This window comes from Zalophus californianus, chromosome 12, assembly GCF_009762305.2.
Source record: "Zalophus californianus isolate mZalCal1 chromosome 12, mZalCal1.pri.v2, whole genome shotgun sequence".
Lineage (NCBI taxonomy): Eukaryota > Metazoa > Chordata > Mammalia > Carnivora > Otariidae > Zalophus > Zalophus californianus.
The window spans coordinates 31,396,488-31,413,279 of record NC_045606.1 but is presented as its reverse complement, the minus strand read 5'-3'; the positions used below and the strand labels follow the sequence as shown (position 1 = coordinate 31,413,279).

The following is a 16,792-nucleotide window of genomic DNA, read 5'->3' as shown; positions in this document are numbered from 1 at the left end:
TTATCTGGATGCCTCTATTGAATGAGGCCTTGAAGAAAACCAGGGGAGCAGTTCATTGAACACGTGTTTCTCATTGACCTTGGGAAGCATCCGACCAGCATCTTTAACAAAAGAACACTGTGAATAAGTACACTCTCTCACTGTTGAATTTTGATGGCCTTATAAGCCACTAAAGCTTCACTTTCCTGGCTAATAGATCATCAGAATCTGTTTCTAATCGTTTTGTGGATAGCTTTGTTGTAGCTTCCAATTATAGTAGTATATACACTTCTCTCTCATGCTCACCTTATTATCCAAACCAAACATTCTACTTACTAAGAACAATCTTATTTCATGTCAAATTCACTTTCCAAAATCTTTTAAGTTTAGCTTTTTATCACAACCCTTGAATAATGCATTTAATATCCCAGTCCTAATTCTGATCCTGAAATCTACCTCATTCAAACAGCTTTGTAGCACTCTCATGCCCTGCCCTCCCACCACCCCTGCTGCCCCCGATTTTCCAAAATAATTGATTATATAGGAAATACAATATGATTGAAACACGCTTCAATTTTAAGGCTAACTATGCAAATGCCTGTTTTTCAATAAACAGGTCTGCTTAAGCTAAAGGCATAAAGTAAAGCATATTTTGTGTCACTGTCCTAATCTAGAACTAAAAAGAAGTTTTAAACATAAACAGCAAGTCCAAGTTTCGGGTCAAAAAAATCTATTGTTCTGTATTCTACTGTGTAGTACACGACCTATTCTGTAGTACATAACCAAAGAGTTGAAGAGGGGTAGTCAAATGTATCTAGAATTTCAAGAACAAACAGTACAGATAGCTCTGGCAAGATCATCTTTCGTACAACTACCAAAGACCAAATTATATCAACAGCAAGACTTTTTTTTAATTGCCCAAAGAGATTCTGAAAATAACATAATGATCAAAAGATGAAGATTTATACAGACAGGCACACCTTGCAGTACAAACCTCTATATAAATAAGGAGATCTCAACCTTGAAGCCTTGAAGTCCTAAATCTATAAACAAGAAAGTGTTGCTCACCCAAAACGTAACTGGCATTTAATCTGCACTAAACAAAGAACTATCACACAGTGAAGAAGGGCAAAAGATAGCAAACACATTTCATACACTGGCCAACTCACATTTCTTTAATCTTTGGATACTTCTCCTCCTGACATCTTTAAGGCCCACATCCAGAAAACTCTTTCAAGTGACTCATGTATATCAAACTCTCATTATCACAGTCTAGTTGGCTTAATCTATGACTTCCAAGAACTATTACTTTTTCAATGCCCAACTCTAACCTTATTATTAACATCTCCTACCACTCAACTCAAGAAGAAGAAAAGACATGGGATCGGGAAAGTAAAAACAGGAAGGCAGCAAGGAAACAAGGGGGAAACATGAGGAATCAATGGAAGGAAAAAAACAAGGAAAATCACGATTACAACAGGGCAAAATACCTCATTCCATTCTTTTCCTTTTCCCCAGTTTACTAAATTCAGTAGAAAACTTTTCTATATTAACAGATAATGTTTGCTGAGCACCTATTATAAGCCAGGCATTGCTCTAAGCACTTTACCAATGTTATCTTATTTAATACAACAATTCAATGAGATAGATACTATTAATGTTCCATTTTACAGACAAAAAAGCCAAGGCACAGGGACCCAGATCACAGAGCTAGTACATAACCAGATCCAGCATTCAACCCAAGCAATCTAGTTCTGGAGACCATATTTTTACCTAGTAAGTGATGTGCAAAAGAACATGTTACTGCATCTACTTGTGAGTTCCATAAAATATTGATATGGGAAACAAAGGCAGAAGAAAAAAAATATGAAATTTCCTTACTACCTACAGCCCACTAACAAATCCTTGAAACAGGCAGAGTGACATTACTCTAGGAACTCAGCTGCCTCAATATTAATACTTTGCTAAGGGCAAAAGGCAAAATCCTAGCCCTACCCCCAGGATCCTGTAAGTCTACTTTACCATATAACAATTCCTTTAGAAACTTCCTTTATCTCTACCCCCCAAGATACATGCTGGCAATCATCCTCCAAGCATATGACCCACCGATACATATCTGAAGAGTCCCATAACCGAGTTTTTACTAAACAGTAATAAATGACCTTTTCCTAACAAATAGCTAGCCCCCTCGGGATCCTGGAAACTTTGTTTCCAAAAATACCTGGGAGGCTTACACTACACCATCCCTAACCCCCTCCTAACTTGAAAGTCTATAATGGGCCCAGAGCAGCTCTTTCTGCCCACGGGTCCTGTCCCCTTGCTTTAATAAAACCACCTTTTTGCACCAAAGACTTCTCAAGAATTCTTTCTTGGTCATTGGCTTTGAACTCTAACATCTTCCCTACATCAATACTACTTTGTAACACTACAAACTAGGGGGAAGGAAGACTCTAGGGATTCATTCCTTCAATAAGCATTTATCATGAACAGACTCTAGCTTTAACTTCTTGAAAGGAACACAAAAAGGAACAAATCAGATTTCTAGCCTTCGATAAACTCAGTCTAGTGGAGGATATATTATTACAACACAATGAAAACAGTGCTTATAGAGCTTTGTCCAAACTCCTACTGGAGACATGGAATGACTAACTTCTTGGACAGTGAGGGGAACCTATCAAAGAGAGGTGATACAAAATCAAAGTTAGTTAGTTAGTTAGTTAGTTAGTTAGTTAGTTAAATTAGGTAGGCTCCACACTAGGCATGGAGCCCAACATGGGGCTTGAACGCACAACCCCGAGTTCAGACCTGAGCTGAAACCAAGAGTTAGACATTCAACCGACTGAGCCACCCAGGCACCCCCCATAATCTAAGTCTTTTAAAAGACAAACAGGAGTTTCCAGAAATAGGATGGAAGAAGTAAGTAGGTATCCATGTTTTCAATAATAATGAAGACTCGTTTATTAATAAAAAAAAAAAAAATGTTTTGGTGCACATAGCCCACACATGTGGGCTAAGTCCACAGAAGACATAAGAATAAATAAATTACAATTTCTTCTTTCAATAAATGTATCATCTAGAAGGGGAGATAACACACAAATGAATATCACAAGGCTATATGGTTTTTTTTGAATGCTCTAGGATTTGTAGGATATGCCCTTTAGATGATCTAAGAGCTTCTTAGAATGAATCCAAGAATTCTGGGGAACTGATGCCTATTCTGCTTCTATAAGCCTGAGTTCAGGAATGTGGCTGGATCAGCTGAACTATCCTCTGAGGGTAATGGATATGACTGAATTTTGCACTCTATAATTTTGAGACTGATGACCTGGAGCAAGGAAGGAAGTATCAGCATGTATCCAGACTAGACAATGTGTAGGCCCTCTCCAGCTTTATGCGTAAACACTGAGCATGGAAAGGGACAACTTACACTTCTAGAAAGACTTGCAATCTGCACTCACAATTACATAATCCCTGGTTAGAGGAGGGCACTAGGAAACTCGTATCTTTGTACCAGATGCTGCCACTGATCTCGCCATCATTTATCCTGACTGCATTCCTAAGTGCAATGTGTTTGATTTACTCAAAAAATGTCTCTGTCTTGTCTTTCCATCAATCCAAGCCTGCTAATGAAATTTTCCAGTATGACAGTTGACCAAAAAGTTGAACAAATTATACAGGAATTCAGAAGAGGAGGCAACTGTTGATTAAAAAACCAAACAGTTCTTGGGAGAAGTAGCATTGAAATTATGACTAACTGAATCAATCACCAAATAATCAAGATTTATGTCTGATTTATCCCCTTACTGATTGATATATTCACTCAATAAATAAGTAAATAGAGTAAACAAAATAGTAGAGTCTAGCCCTGCTGGCCATGGATACTTCCTGCCCTTTACAAGGACTAATTTTACAGTTTATTTATAAAGAGAATGTTTTTAATTCCCTTATTCCCATGTTCTTATAGGTATTTACGATACTAACCAAGTATGTTAACAATAACAATAAACATCTATTGTGTAGTTCCTTATAATTTATATGGTATTTTCTGAGATTATTGTCTCATTTGATTACCTCAGTAGCCCTGTGAAATATTAGTTAAGTTTAGCGACTTGTCTCTTAAATTCCACATATGAGTGAAATCATATGATGATTGTCTTTCTCTGATTGAGTTATTTCACTGAGCTTAATACCTTCTAGTTCCATCCACATCGTTGAGCATAGGAGAAGGGAGGGAAAAATAAAACAATTTGAAATCAGAGAGGGAGACTCTTAATCATAGGAAACAAACTGAGGCTTGCTGGAGGGGGGTGGGTTGGGGGAGGGGGTAACTGGGTGATGGGCATTAAGGAAGGCAGGTGATATAATGAGCACTAGGAGTTATAATGATGAATCACTGACCTCCACCTCTGAAACTAATAATACACTATCTGTTAATTAATTGAATTTAAAGAATTTTTTTTTTTTTAAACCCCCAGGCCACACAGCTAGTAAGTAGATGAGGCAGCTTTTCTCTGTTATCCCACCCTTGAGTCCTAGTTCCTGACTTTGGGAACTCTTGAATCATTAACTCATAAATCATTAACCTCCTCTCCTTTCTCTGAAAATTGCCCCTCCTCTCTTATTCTGGTAGGTATACCCAGCCACGGGCAGCCATGTTGTACCACATAACATCTCCACTCAGGCCCTAGTTAATTGGACCTCAGGTATACACCGCACCGAGCCAAAAAATCAGATTCTCTAAAGGAAGACTTTGGGAATTGAAACCAAGATACAGAGAGTTTGTGTCTCCACCTGTCAGAAAATAAAGTATGTAAATTTAGGAGCTATGAGGGGCCATGTTCCACTTTGAGAACAAATGTCAGATGAGTCTACAGAGAGAGGGATGAAATAGAAGCACAAAGAGAATCAAGGAACAGACACAAAGAGAGTAGCCAGTGGTTCTGCCGTCCCTGTTCCAGTCCTATGAGGCCTACCTGTATTCTTAGTGCTGTATCCCATTTCCTTTCATCTCACTTGAGTTGGTTTCCATTACTTAAAACCAGGGTCTTAAATAGTAATACTGCAGAATCTGCAGAAGGCCAATTAATAGCCCATTCACTAGGATATAATGGCCAAAAGAAAGAAAAGGAAGGAAGAAAAAGGAGGAGAATGGGAAGACAGCAGGGAGGTGGGAAAGAAGGAGAAACGGAGGCAAAGGGAGGGAGGAAGGGGAAGAGGAAGGAGGAAGGAGGAACAGATGGAGGGAGGGGTAAGAGGAGAGGTTATTTTCCATATGTGCTATCTAGAGCCACAATCCCTCAAGCCTCCCATTCTGTTCCACAGTAGGAAAGGGAATAGATTCATGGCCTGGGTCTGCAGCTATGTGCATGTGCCCAAGAACAATGAAGTTGGTGGGAAACCAACAAACAAACATTTCCAGACAAATCATAACAGCGCTTCGGGAAAAGGAACCTGGTGAATGGGTTTGGGAGTGGGGGATGGAAGCTGGGGGGGATAGATAAGAGAGATCAGTTGGAAATGGGGAATGAACCTTAACAAAGAAAAGCCTGTACAAATAGAAGGGGGAACATGGTACGGAAAATGCTAAGAAAGAAGACTGGATGGCCCTTAGCATCCAAATGGCTGTGCGGGATAAAGGAGGAAAGCAGGAGTCAAAGGTAACTGTCCCAGGTCTGGGGCCTGGGGGACTTCAAGAGTCAGACCAGTAACTCCATCTGCAAGCAGGAGGAGCACTAGTTTAAGGGGCCAGAGCTCATGCGTACACAAGGCGTCGGCCTCGCCCCTGTGGGGACATCTATCAGTCCAGGAGAAAAGACGATCCAGCAGCCGCAGGTAAGGGAGTTGCTCATCAGGGCTCACAGTTGACACAAGCTCTCTTAGGCAGAGCTTTACAGGGAGAGAGAAAGAAGGACAAGCAAAGCCTGGGGGAGGAGCCACATTTGGGAATGGACAGATGGCGAAAATATGACTAAAAAACCCCAGAGAAAGCAAAGGAAATCAGGATAGCACAGTGCCAGGGACACTAAGGGAGGAGAAAAGAGTGCAGGAGGGGGTAGCCCGCATTTTTAAACACCTCAGAGAGGTTAGGAAAAAAATTGAGAATTTGAGACTAGCCATCAAAATTCACCTTAAGAAGTCACTGAGCACTTTCAGTGGCTTGATGAGAGAGAATATCAAATGACAAAGGTCCCAGGGGTAAGTAGGTAGGAGCACGTGAGGAGAATGAGATCTGCCAAGTGTGTTTGGGGAGGAAGAGAAGCAGAGAAGAGAGGCCTGATCACGTGTTTCCTCTTCTCTTTCATTTGTGTTTGGATGGTGGGTTTGGGGTGTCATTGCTGTCATTGTTTTGAATATTGAACAACCTGACTGTAGGGAGTGGGGAAGGGACCAGTGACCCCAGAGATTGAAAATGCATAAAAGGGAGTAAAATTGGTAGGAATAAGATCCTGGAAGGGACAAAGAGCACGAGGGTTCCTGAGGAGGAAAATCGGATTTGGAGAGGGAGACAGTTAAGCGAGCATGAGGTCTTCCAACCTCTGAAAAATCACAGGACAGGCCTCCCGAGAGAAAGGACGAGGCCAGCATGTGAAGTCACAGTCCACAGCACAGGCCTAGTAGTCAGCCCGGAACAAATGTTCGTCGAATGAATAAATGATTCTGCTACTGCAATATGGATGTGTGACCGGAGCCACAGATGTGTTTGTCGCTGAAGGTTCTTAAAATTTAGTTCAGAGAAGAGAGAGCATTCTATAACCAGGGGCCCTAAAGAGAGCCAGAAATAACAGTAAGTTCCACTTGCCTTGAACATCAGGAAGAGAAATGCAATTATGTGTCATACCCAAGTTAATTCAGCCACACCTGTATACTTGGAAGCCACAGCATCAGCAGAATAATTTGCCATTATGAAAAGCAAAGTACTATAAACAGAGAGCATTTTCATTTCCATAAAGGAAACTCCATGACACCCTTCCACGTGGCCTGCCTCTAATGTCCCCTTTTGCCCATGAAATGACTTAGTGCCCTCCAGCACCAACATTCTGAGGGCAGCGTGCAGCCCGTTTCCAGTGACCAGGCAAAGAAGGAAAGTCAGTACATGACCAAGGCAGAGCAAAGATGATCACACATTCAGAATCAAAACTGAGAGCTGCAAATGACTAATGATCATAACCGAGTGTACCCTTCAGCAGAAAACAGAACAAAACATGCTCAGTGCGATGTCAAAAAAAAAAAAAAAAAAAAAAAAAGCTGGTACGCACGATGTAAATAAAATGTCAAGTAACTAAAAAGAAAAAGAGCTTAGTCATTTTTGGAAAATTGGAATGTTACTTGCTGCCATTTATCGATGCCCTTGAAGGGAACTGTGCTAAATAACCTAGGCCTGCAGAAGCAAATGATTTAGGGGCCTCAGACCCTTGTTGTCTTTCTAAGAACTAATGCAAGGGTTCTTAAATTCCCTGTGCCATCGACCTCTTTGGCATTCTGGTGAAGCCCATGGGCCCCTTCTCAGAATAAAATTGATAAATGCATAAGTAAGTTTACAAAAGCAACCGAAATTGAATTACAATTGAGTTTCAGTTTGGGTTTCATAAAAAATAGAGAATTTTTGCTGCGAACCTGAATTCACAGACTCCAGGTTAAGAACCCTTGGTTGTCCCTTTTATAAATAGAACACATATAATTGGTGTTCACCAACTGCAATTATTACCAAAATAAACACAAGCTTTTTACCTTCTAGAACTATTTGGACGTCAGTGAGTGATCAGACAGCAAAGACCCACAACTGTGACTGCAGCCAGCACAGGAAAGATTGAAGTCCACGGATGCAGAGAATCTCTGATACCCTCTGACAAGCAACATCCAAGAAATTCACTTTACCGCTAAACTGGCTCCTGGAAGGGCCCTGAAGAAGGATGAGCACAGTGGTGTTCTTTCAGGTACTCCAGCCTCACATGATTTACTCTCTGTGTCCCGAAAACCCATAATTTGCATATGACAATCTTAACTATCCAAGATCATGTTGCTAAGTATATTTCTCTCTGCAATATTTTGATTAAAATTCTAAGAGAAGAAAGGTTCATTTCACCAAAATTCTAAGTTAGGCATTGTTCATTAAAATATTTTAAAATGCATGCTAATTGTAGTGTTTATAATAATATACATGAAATACTTACAAAGCAAAGCCACAGAAGTACAGATTTCTTTTTATTTACTTGGTTGGTTGATTGTTGTTGGTATTGGGTTGTCTTTATCGCAAAGGTTAGGAGCAACCACCTTAACTAATACGGTATCTCAGCAAAAGTGGGCAACTGATGATCTATGAGACAGGAAATAACCATAAAAGAAGAAATAATCAGTAATAGGTGAGGATTTTCATGGCATTACTCAAGCCAAGAATCTGTTATTTTCCCACCTAAAACCAAGTGTATCAATTTCCTAGAGCTGCCATGACAAGTTACCATAGGACTGGTGGCATAAAACAACAAAAATTTATTATCTCACAGTTCTGGAGGCCAGAAGGTGAAAATCAAGGTTTCAATAGGATCGGCTCCCTCTGGAAGCTCTGAGGAAGAACCGGTTCCAGGCCTTTCTCACAGCAACCCTTGGCATCCCTTCACTTGGGTCTGCATAACATCCCTTTGCTTGGGTCTGCTTCTGTCTTCATCTGGCCTTTTTCTCCGTGTCTCTAAACCATTCTCTTACAAGGACACAAGTTACTGGATTTAGAGCCCACCCTAAATCCAGGATGATCTCATCTCAGGATCCTTAATTACATCGGCAAAGACCCACTTTCCAAAGAAGTTCACATTCGCAGGGGACTCACAGGGCTGAGGGCTGGGATATATCTTTCAGGGGGACACCAATTCAACTGACTACATCAAAGAATCTTAAAAATCTTAAAATTTCATACATGCTAGCTACTGAGGCTTTTGGTAGATGATGACAGGAAATACACAAAGTATAAAGCATTTTTTTCCTTACACACAGTCTCAGTAGATACTTCTGTATTTTTAAAAAACTGCACATCATAAATTCTTAGCACTGCAGATCTGAACAATAAACACGGGGAGTATATGTAGCTACAGAACTGAAATAGAGCTGGTGCAGACTGTGTAGTTGAAACAGAAAGTTAAGATATTTTAGGGACTTAACTTTGAGAAATTATAGACACAAACCAGAAACTCCCGGTAATCATCTCTGAAATGAGCTGTGCCCAGGCCAGTCCTGGAAGGTGTGGGCTAGTGTAGGATGGAAAAACAGGATGAAGACAGATGTCTCCTTAGTCACTGCTGCCTAAGGGTGTTCCTCGTTCCTGAAGGAAATAGGCTGAGTATCACCCACCCCATGTTGGAGCTATGACTGAATTGTTTAAGATATGCTGTCTATATTTGTTCTCAAATTAGCACTTTGTGAGTTTTCAAAAATTTATAGTTCATCTAGTGGTATGTAGCCAACTCTGCTAAACTAAGACTTTTATGTTTACATAAAGTCCTAAAAAAGTGGGGAAAAAGACTCTTAATGAGGTACTAAGAAAAATGGTATCTGAGCTGGGTAGACCAACTTATACTTGCATTCAGAAAAGGGAGACTGCTTGATGCCCAAATATGGAAATTCTTGTTTGGATTCAACACCCTTTATATATCCTAAGACTTTGAAAGCTAGGTGCCAAGGCATGGTGATATGGCCTTTGTCCACACATATAACTTCATGAATATTTTCCATGTCTTCAAAATAGAAAGAATACTGTCACCTAAACCTAGAAGTATGCATTCAAAGGTGTAAATATTTTATCAATTTGTTCACCTACTTATTGATACTATACAGTCCTTGGTAGATTTACAGTCCTTAGACTTACTCAACAGATTAACCCCACCTTTCCAGAAAGGACCCAGGGGAACAATGTCTTCCAAATTACTGTAATTACTACCCTTAAGTAGTCAATCCAATCAATCCATCAGTCAGTATTTATTGAGCACCTACTGAATGCCAGTAACTGTTCTCCAGCAATATAGTAACACAGTAATGAAGAAGAAACGGTCCCTGGCCTTCAACAAGTTTACACTCCAGTGGGAAAAGAAACACATAAATATATCAATAAAAAGTTAGATACTTTCAGGTAATATGTACCATGAGGAAAATAAAACTATGTAATGCGACATACAGTGCTTACCTGAACGGTGGTGGATGGGAGAGCTAATCGGAGCTAAGGTCATTAAAGGCAACAAGAAGAAAAGCTGAGCTGAGACCAGAATAATGAGGCAGTCACTTGTAGCTCTGAGCTAAGACCTTTCCAAGCAGAAGCCATAGTAACTACAACATACAAACATCCCACAATGGGAAAAAATGCTCAAGGTTAGTGTATGAAGTCATTACTTGAACGCTATCAGCTACAATCCAGTGGACAGGGAGGGACTGAAGACAGGGAAAAGGAAGAAGATAATTGGAGGAGTGGTCTTTATGCAGGTAGCGTGGGGTGGGATCCAGAGCATACCTGTGGAAAATGGCCTCAAGGGCAAAAAGACCCGGCAGAGTGTGTGAGGATGAATATGGTGGGCTCTTAGAACTGGAGGTAGGAAGATTAGATCATGGTGACTTCATAACATCTGACTGAGTGGGGAAGAGAAGTGGAGATTTAAGGAGTCATTTCAGAGAGTTAGGCATTGACTACGCTTGCCAGGTACAGTAGGATGTCACTTAGTGTAATGTGCCATGTGTGGTCATGGTTTTGAAATGACTCCAGCCGGCACAACTGTGTGATTTTCTCCAGCAACACTTAGCTGCTTTGAGTGGAGGTGCAAAGTAGGCAGTTAGCTGGGGGAAACCAAGGTTGAGATTTTGCCAGATAAGGGAAATGCACAAAGAGATACCCAAGGGAATCAAAAAGCATTTGCAAGAAAAGAGTCATAGTAGTATATGGAATCTCAGCTGGGTAAGAGAAGCGAAAAGATGGGGGAAGCAAGAGCAAGTGACAAATAGAAAAATAAATAAGAGCAGGAAATGAAGTTAGAAGCTAGCAAGGGTGGGACAGACTAGGTGAGTGGACTGGATGGACAGAGGTCATGATGAGAAAATGAGAGTTGTGAAATGAAAGTGTGGCAATTATTAGTTATGAAAAGGTGGATATGCTTGACTATGAGTGGTTTCTCGGGAAGGAGGGTGGGTCAGTATAAAAGACTGACTTTATGGGACACCTGGGTGGCTCAGTCGGTTAAGCATCTGCCTTTGGCTCAGGTCATGATCCCAGGGTCCTAGGATCGAGTCCCACATTGGGCTCCTTGCTCAGCAGGGAGCCTGCCTCTCTCTCTGCCTGCCGCTCCCCCTGCTTATTCTCTCTCTCTCTCTCTCTCTCCCCACCCCCACCCAACAAATAAATAAATAAAACCTTTTAAAAAAAAAAAAACTGACTTTATGACAAACATTTTGTTTAGAAATGCCATTAAAATAGTTTTTATACCATTCTTTGTATGATTGAAGCACACTAAACATAATGTTTCTTGTCATAATAGGGCTATTAATATAAAGATTAACATATTATGACATATATGGTAATTCCCTTAGCATTTCCTGATTGTTTTGTTCCTACAATAAAGTATCCCAGACAGTTGTACTTGGAGCCCTTGAGGCTGTTTTTTAGAGTTTTCCTGTCTCTTCCTTTTTCCCTTTCAGGCATAGTAGCCTCGAACCTGGACTTCTTAGAATTCACTAAAATGTCCCTGAGTGAGGAGGTCTGTCATGAGCACGCTATGAAGGCTCACACACGAGTTCTGTCTTTCCACAGTGTCAGCTGTGTTCAATCGTAAAGCAAAGTTAAATCACAATTATAAAGCAGGTTCAGGATTCCAGACTCAATGACATCTCACCATGTGATTAAACTTGGCCTCTCACACAGCACACGGAGCAGGACAGAAGACAAACCCCAAACACACAAGATAACAGAAGGGTGCAGGAAGTTAATGAACCACATGCAAAGTCAGTCTGTGGGCACGCAGCTAAGATGAGACCTCGGTCGGGTCTGGGTCAGCTCTTGGCACTGACTGCTTCTGATGTTCAAGCAGCAAAGAATCCTGGTTCTGTTCGGGGATCCATCAGGCAGAGCCTTCAGCCGCAGTTGCCTTTTTTAAGTGGTCAGACATAGAGGGGTCATGTCTGAAGAGTCTGACAGTTTGCTACCCAAATCCTCTCCTTTCCAAAGGGATTTAATGTATCTCAGGCCCCCGCAGACCTCCTCTGGTTCTGCTCATTATCCCAGTTCTGGGGTGTCAGCTGACACTGGTCCTGGGGATATCTCCTAGCTACAATACGTAAATTGCTTGCGTCATTGCTTGACACAGGCCCCTGCTTGACATGAGAGACTCCATTTTGCTCTCTACAGAGTCCTAATGGCACTACAGTTAAAGTCAATGAACTTGACTGAATCTTTTTGGGTTTCTTAGGTGAACTTTACTTGGCTTCCTTCCTTCCCTCTGGTCAAATAAGGTTTTATTCTTTGAAGGGGAGAAAGGGCACCAGGATCGAAAGATGTCAATCTCTCCAAAAAATAATAAGGCTTTATTTCTAGCAAGTGGATTTTGACAAGATTTGACAAACTTCTCTATTTAAATTTCTAGTATTTAATTAAAATATATCTCTTGCTTTCTTCTTAAGGAATAGCCATTAAGATAGGAATGGCCCTGGATTTAAGTTCAAAGTTAAAATAGTTCTGATCTAGGGTTTTAAGTAATTCATATTTGAATGACATAAAAAAATATAACCTACCCCTCCACCGCCTCCAAGTATGCTTTTCCGTGTGGTCTTCCTCATGTATCAAATCCATTAGGTAATCACTGCTTTACAAAATGGAAGAAAGCACAAATTAAGAATATTCCAAATAGCCACTAGCCCCACCAAATCAGAGATCTACCTAAAAGGGACCAGGAGAACAAGGTATTTTGTTTTCCTCCACCTCATTTTTTTTTTTTTAATGATTCTAAATATTTTTTTACTTAGGCCATTTGAAAGCATCTGTCCCACAGCCCTTTTGCCTGCAATCGTTATATAAAAACACAGGTGACTGTTTTGACGAATCCAAACCCTTTCAGCGCCTCCTGTATGGTCCCCAAACGCAAAGAGGGTAGGCTCTCCTTCGTTTTCTATAATGAATGCTGGACATCCTCCCACAGCCTGTTTACAAGTGCTAACTGCTGGGACTTAGTGAGATATCTCACTACAAATTTGCTTTCAGAAAAAAGACACAGAACTCCATTACATTTTCACAAAATGCTACTGCAGACATAGGAGATACAGAGCTGGGAGGGAAGTAATTAAATGAAAAGGTTATAGCTGAAAAAGAAGTCTGGGGGGGGGGGGTGAAGCAGAACCCTGGGAATAGCAAGAGATAAGTAGCCAGAGGCATTGGCCTTTTCTGAACGATTTTAGCACAAAAATGTTTGGCAATCAACAGAGCCAGTTACTTGAGCTTTCCACTTCCGCTGGTGAAGAGGTTTAATCACATCCATACAGTTTTTACATGAATGTTTTCAAAGATCTTCAATTTCTACATATTTCTCTATGGGTTTCTACCAATGCATCATTTTTCCTTTGAAATACTCATCCATTCATTCATTCATTCATTCATTCATTCATTCAACAATATTTATGGAGACCCTGCTATGTGCCAGTCACCATTCTAGGTGTTACATACACAGCAGACCACAAACGGCACAAAAATTTTTTGTCCCCATGGCCCCAGCAATCCAGGGGAAAGACAAACAATAAACATAGTGAATCATTCAATTATAATGCAGTAGCAAGTAGTGAGAGCTATGGAAACGAAGCAGAGAAAGGGGGGGATCAAGGAAAGGGAGCTGGGCTGGGCATGTAGGGACGTAAATTCAAATAGGCCTGCCTTGACTGCTCTTTCTGAATGATCTCTAAGTTGCATTGTTAAGTGAAAAAAAGCAAGGCGTAGAATGTAACTAGGAGGCTGCCACTTGGATTTTTTTAAGACTAAATAGACATGTTTTCATATGCATAGTTTGTCTATGAAAGGAATCCAATAAATCATCAACAGGGTTGCCTCCGGGCAGGAGAACTCAATGTCTGGGGGGAAATGCTTTCTTATGCACTGCTTTAAAATCTTGAATTTTGGGCGCCTGGGTGGCTCAGTTGGTTAAGCGACTGCCTTCGGCTCAGGTCATGATCCTGGAGTCCCGGGATCGAGTCCCGCATCGGGCTCCCTGCTCTGCGGGGAGTCTGCTTCTCCCTCTGACCCTCTTCCCTCTCGTGCTCTCTGTCTCTCATTCTCTCTCTCTCAAATAAATAAAAAAAAAATCTTTAAAAAAAAAAAAATCTTGAATTTTGCACCTGTGCATCAATTTTTCAAATATTTTAATTAATCCTTTCAAATGAAGTTTTACATACCCAAAAACAATCTACAGTAGTGAAATCAATTGTTTGGCAAATAATCTATACATATAAAACAAATCATCTGTATTTGGCATTTCCTCACCAGCATGATAAAGTTTTATAGTTATTTTTCAGGCAAGTCAAGGAAGAAAAATAACTCTTAGCAAGTAACTGATCTTTATAAACAGTCACAAGTATGCGGGGAAAAAAATGGCCTCATACTTTCATTATTCTTGTCCTTTTCCTCCTGCGAGCTGCTTTACACTCATTTCATTGCAAATTCTGTTTGAACAGAACAATGGATTAAGCTACACTCACCCTTTTCTTTCTTTTTCTTTCTTTTTTTTTTTTTTCTCCTCCTCAGTATATGACAATTCAACAGTTCAACTAACCTTCCTCACTGGCATCAGGCACAGATTAGCTCGCCGTACTGGATTGACCTTTACCAATATCTCCAGTACTAACAGGAGCCACCACCCACTGTTGAAACATGACTCTCCCAGCAACTTGACAATCAGCTTCTTTACCAGGAGGCTGAGATACAGCTGATTTTCAGTTTTTGAATTACCAAAACAATATCTCCTTTAATTTATCAAAACATGTATCATTTATCAAAAATTGCATTTACCAAAACATTAACTCCACTTCAATATTTCTTCATCTCTTCAGGCTTTGATGATCTTGTTCTTTAAAAAAAAAAAAAAAAAATATATATATATATATATATATATATATATATATAATTTAGAGAGAGAGAGTGTTTGCGCTAGCGGGGGGAGAGGGACAAGAAAACTCTGAGCTGAGCACAGAGCCCAAGGCAGGGCTCAAGCCCAGGACCCTGAGATCATGACCTGAGCCGAAATCAAGAGTTGGATGCTCAACCAACTGAGCCACCCAGGCGCCCCTGAAGATCTTGTTCTTTGATAGTATCATGGCCAAGTGACCTCCTCTGAGATCAGCAGGTGTGGCCTGGGCCACATCCAGATTTTTCTTGGGGAAATCTGCCAAAGCACCACAGATCTTGTAACTCAGAGAGTCAGAGACTCAGACAAAGTGGACAGGGATTCCTTCCCCATTTCCAAATCCCAGAAGTAACTGCCCTTTACCTCTAGTCGGTGACTTTTTTTAAGATTTTATTTATTTATTTGACAGAGATAGCAAGAGCAGGAACACAAGCAGGGGGAGTGGGAGAGGGAGAAGCAGGCTTCCCACCCAGCAGGGAGCCCGATGCGGGGCTCGATCCCAGGATCCTGGGATCATGACCTGAGCCGAAGGCAGACGCTTAGCGACTGCGCCACCCAGGTGCCTCTAGTCAGTGACTTTTTAAAGAACATCTCACACACTCAACTTTTACCTTCTCTTGAATTTCTAGTGACAGAATTAGGGTCTTTAGGGCATGTTTTATTTTTAAATTCTTTATTGTCATTCCTGACATCATCACCTAGCCCAGTCTCCAATATTGTCAGTGTCTGGCATATTTTCCCATCAGGGCTTTTTTGGGTAACAGGTGGGTGGCTAAATGTTGTTGGGTTTTGCTTCCTGTTCTTTGTTGGCAGGAATCCTACAGATTGGTACAGTAAATAAATTCAGGTCATGAACCTGGTTTTGGCCCTTTGCAGTTTCATGCTTTGGAGGGGAGAGAAGGTGGCTCTATTAGCCCAGGAGAGCAGGAAAGAAGTAGAAAAAGAAGTTGGTTGGAATAAGAAATTAAATTTCCAAATCTACCAAAAAGTAGCTGAGAAACCTCAGCCAGAGATTATTCACTCATGTCTCAAATCTGCTACAAAAAAAAAAAAAATAGTTTTTCCCCCAAACAAATATTACCCTCATTCTGGCTGCACAGAGTGATGAAGCCACCTTAGGAGGCAGTCTGACTGGAGAAGCGAGACTGAGCAGATGCCCTTCTCATCCCACCCAGTCCCACTTCGTTAGGCAGGACGGTATAGATAACACACAATTACCCACACGTGGAACTCAAAAGCCCAGGGTGGAGAACCCTCTTCAGGTGTAGAGTTCCAACAACTTCAGAAATCTGTTCCTTCTCACTTCTTCACCCTCCTTTGTCTTGACTGGCTTCTTTCTCAGGCTCACTCTCTCCTCACAATGCCCTAGGTTTACCTTCAAGCAGCTCCACAACCTTCTGTAAAGAACATGCTTCCAGTGCTGGCTTTGGCAGCACATATACCAAAAAAAAAAAAAAAAAAAAGAACATGCTTCCTTCTGAGTTGTTCCAGGAAAGATACCTATTAGCCAGGCCTAGGTCACATGTCATCACTGAACCAATCACTGTGGACAAGGCTGTGTGCTTTGATTGGCCAGGTCTAGGTCATATGTCTATTTCTGAAACTGACACCACCCAACCCCCCTCCCAGTGCTGTCACTTCCACCTGAACCACAGGGACTGAGATTGTGCAAGGGTGTGTTTCAAAGG

At 41.0% G+C, this 16,792-nt stretch overlaps 1 long non-coding RNA gene across 2 annotated transcripts in view; it reads right to left on the bottom strand.

Moving 5' to 3' along the window:
- Window positions 1-8,156: 8,156 nt before the first annotated feature.
- The window catches only part of LOC113911986, an 11,801-nt gene continuing 3,165 nt past the window's right edge, over window positions 8,157-16,792 (bottom strand). For both annotated transcript variants that reach the window (XR_003516656.1, XR_003516655.1), the window contains exons 3-4: window positions 12,733-12,800; window positions 8,157-8,293 (exon numbers count right to left, since the gene is read on the bottom strand). This is a non-coding gene — a long non-coding RNA (uncharacterized LOC113911986). The remainder of the gene's footprint in view (window positions 8,294-12,732; window positions 12,801-16,792) is intronic.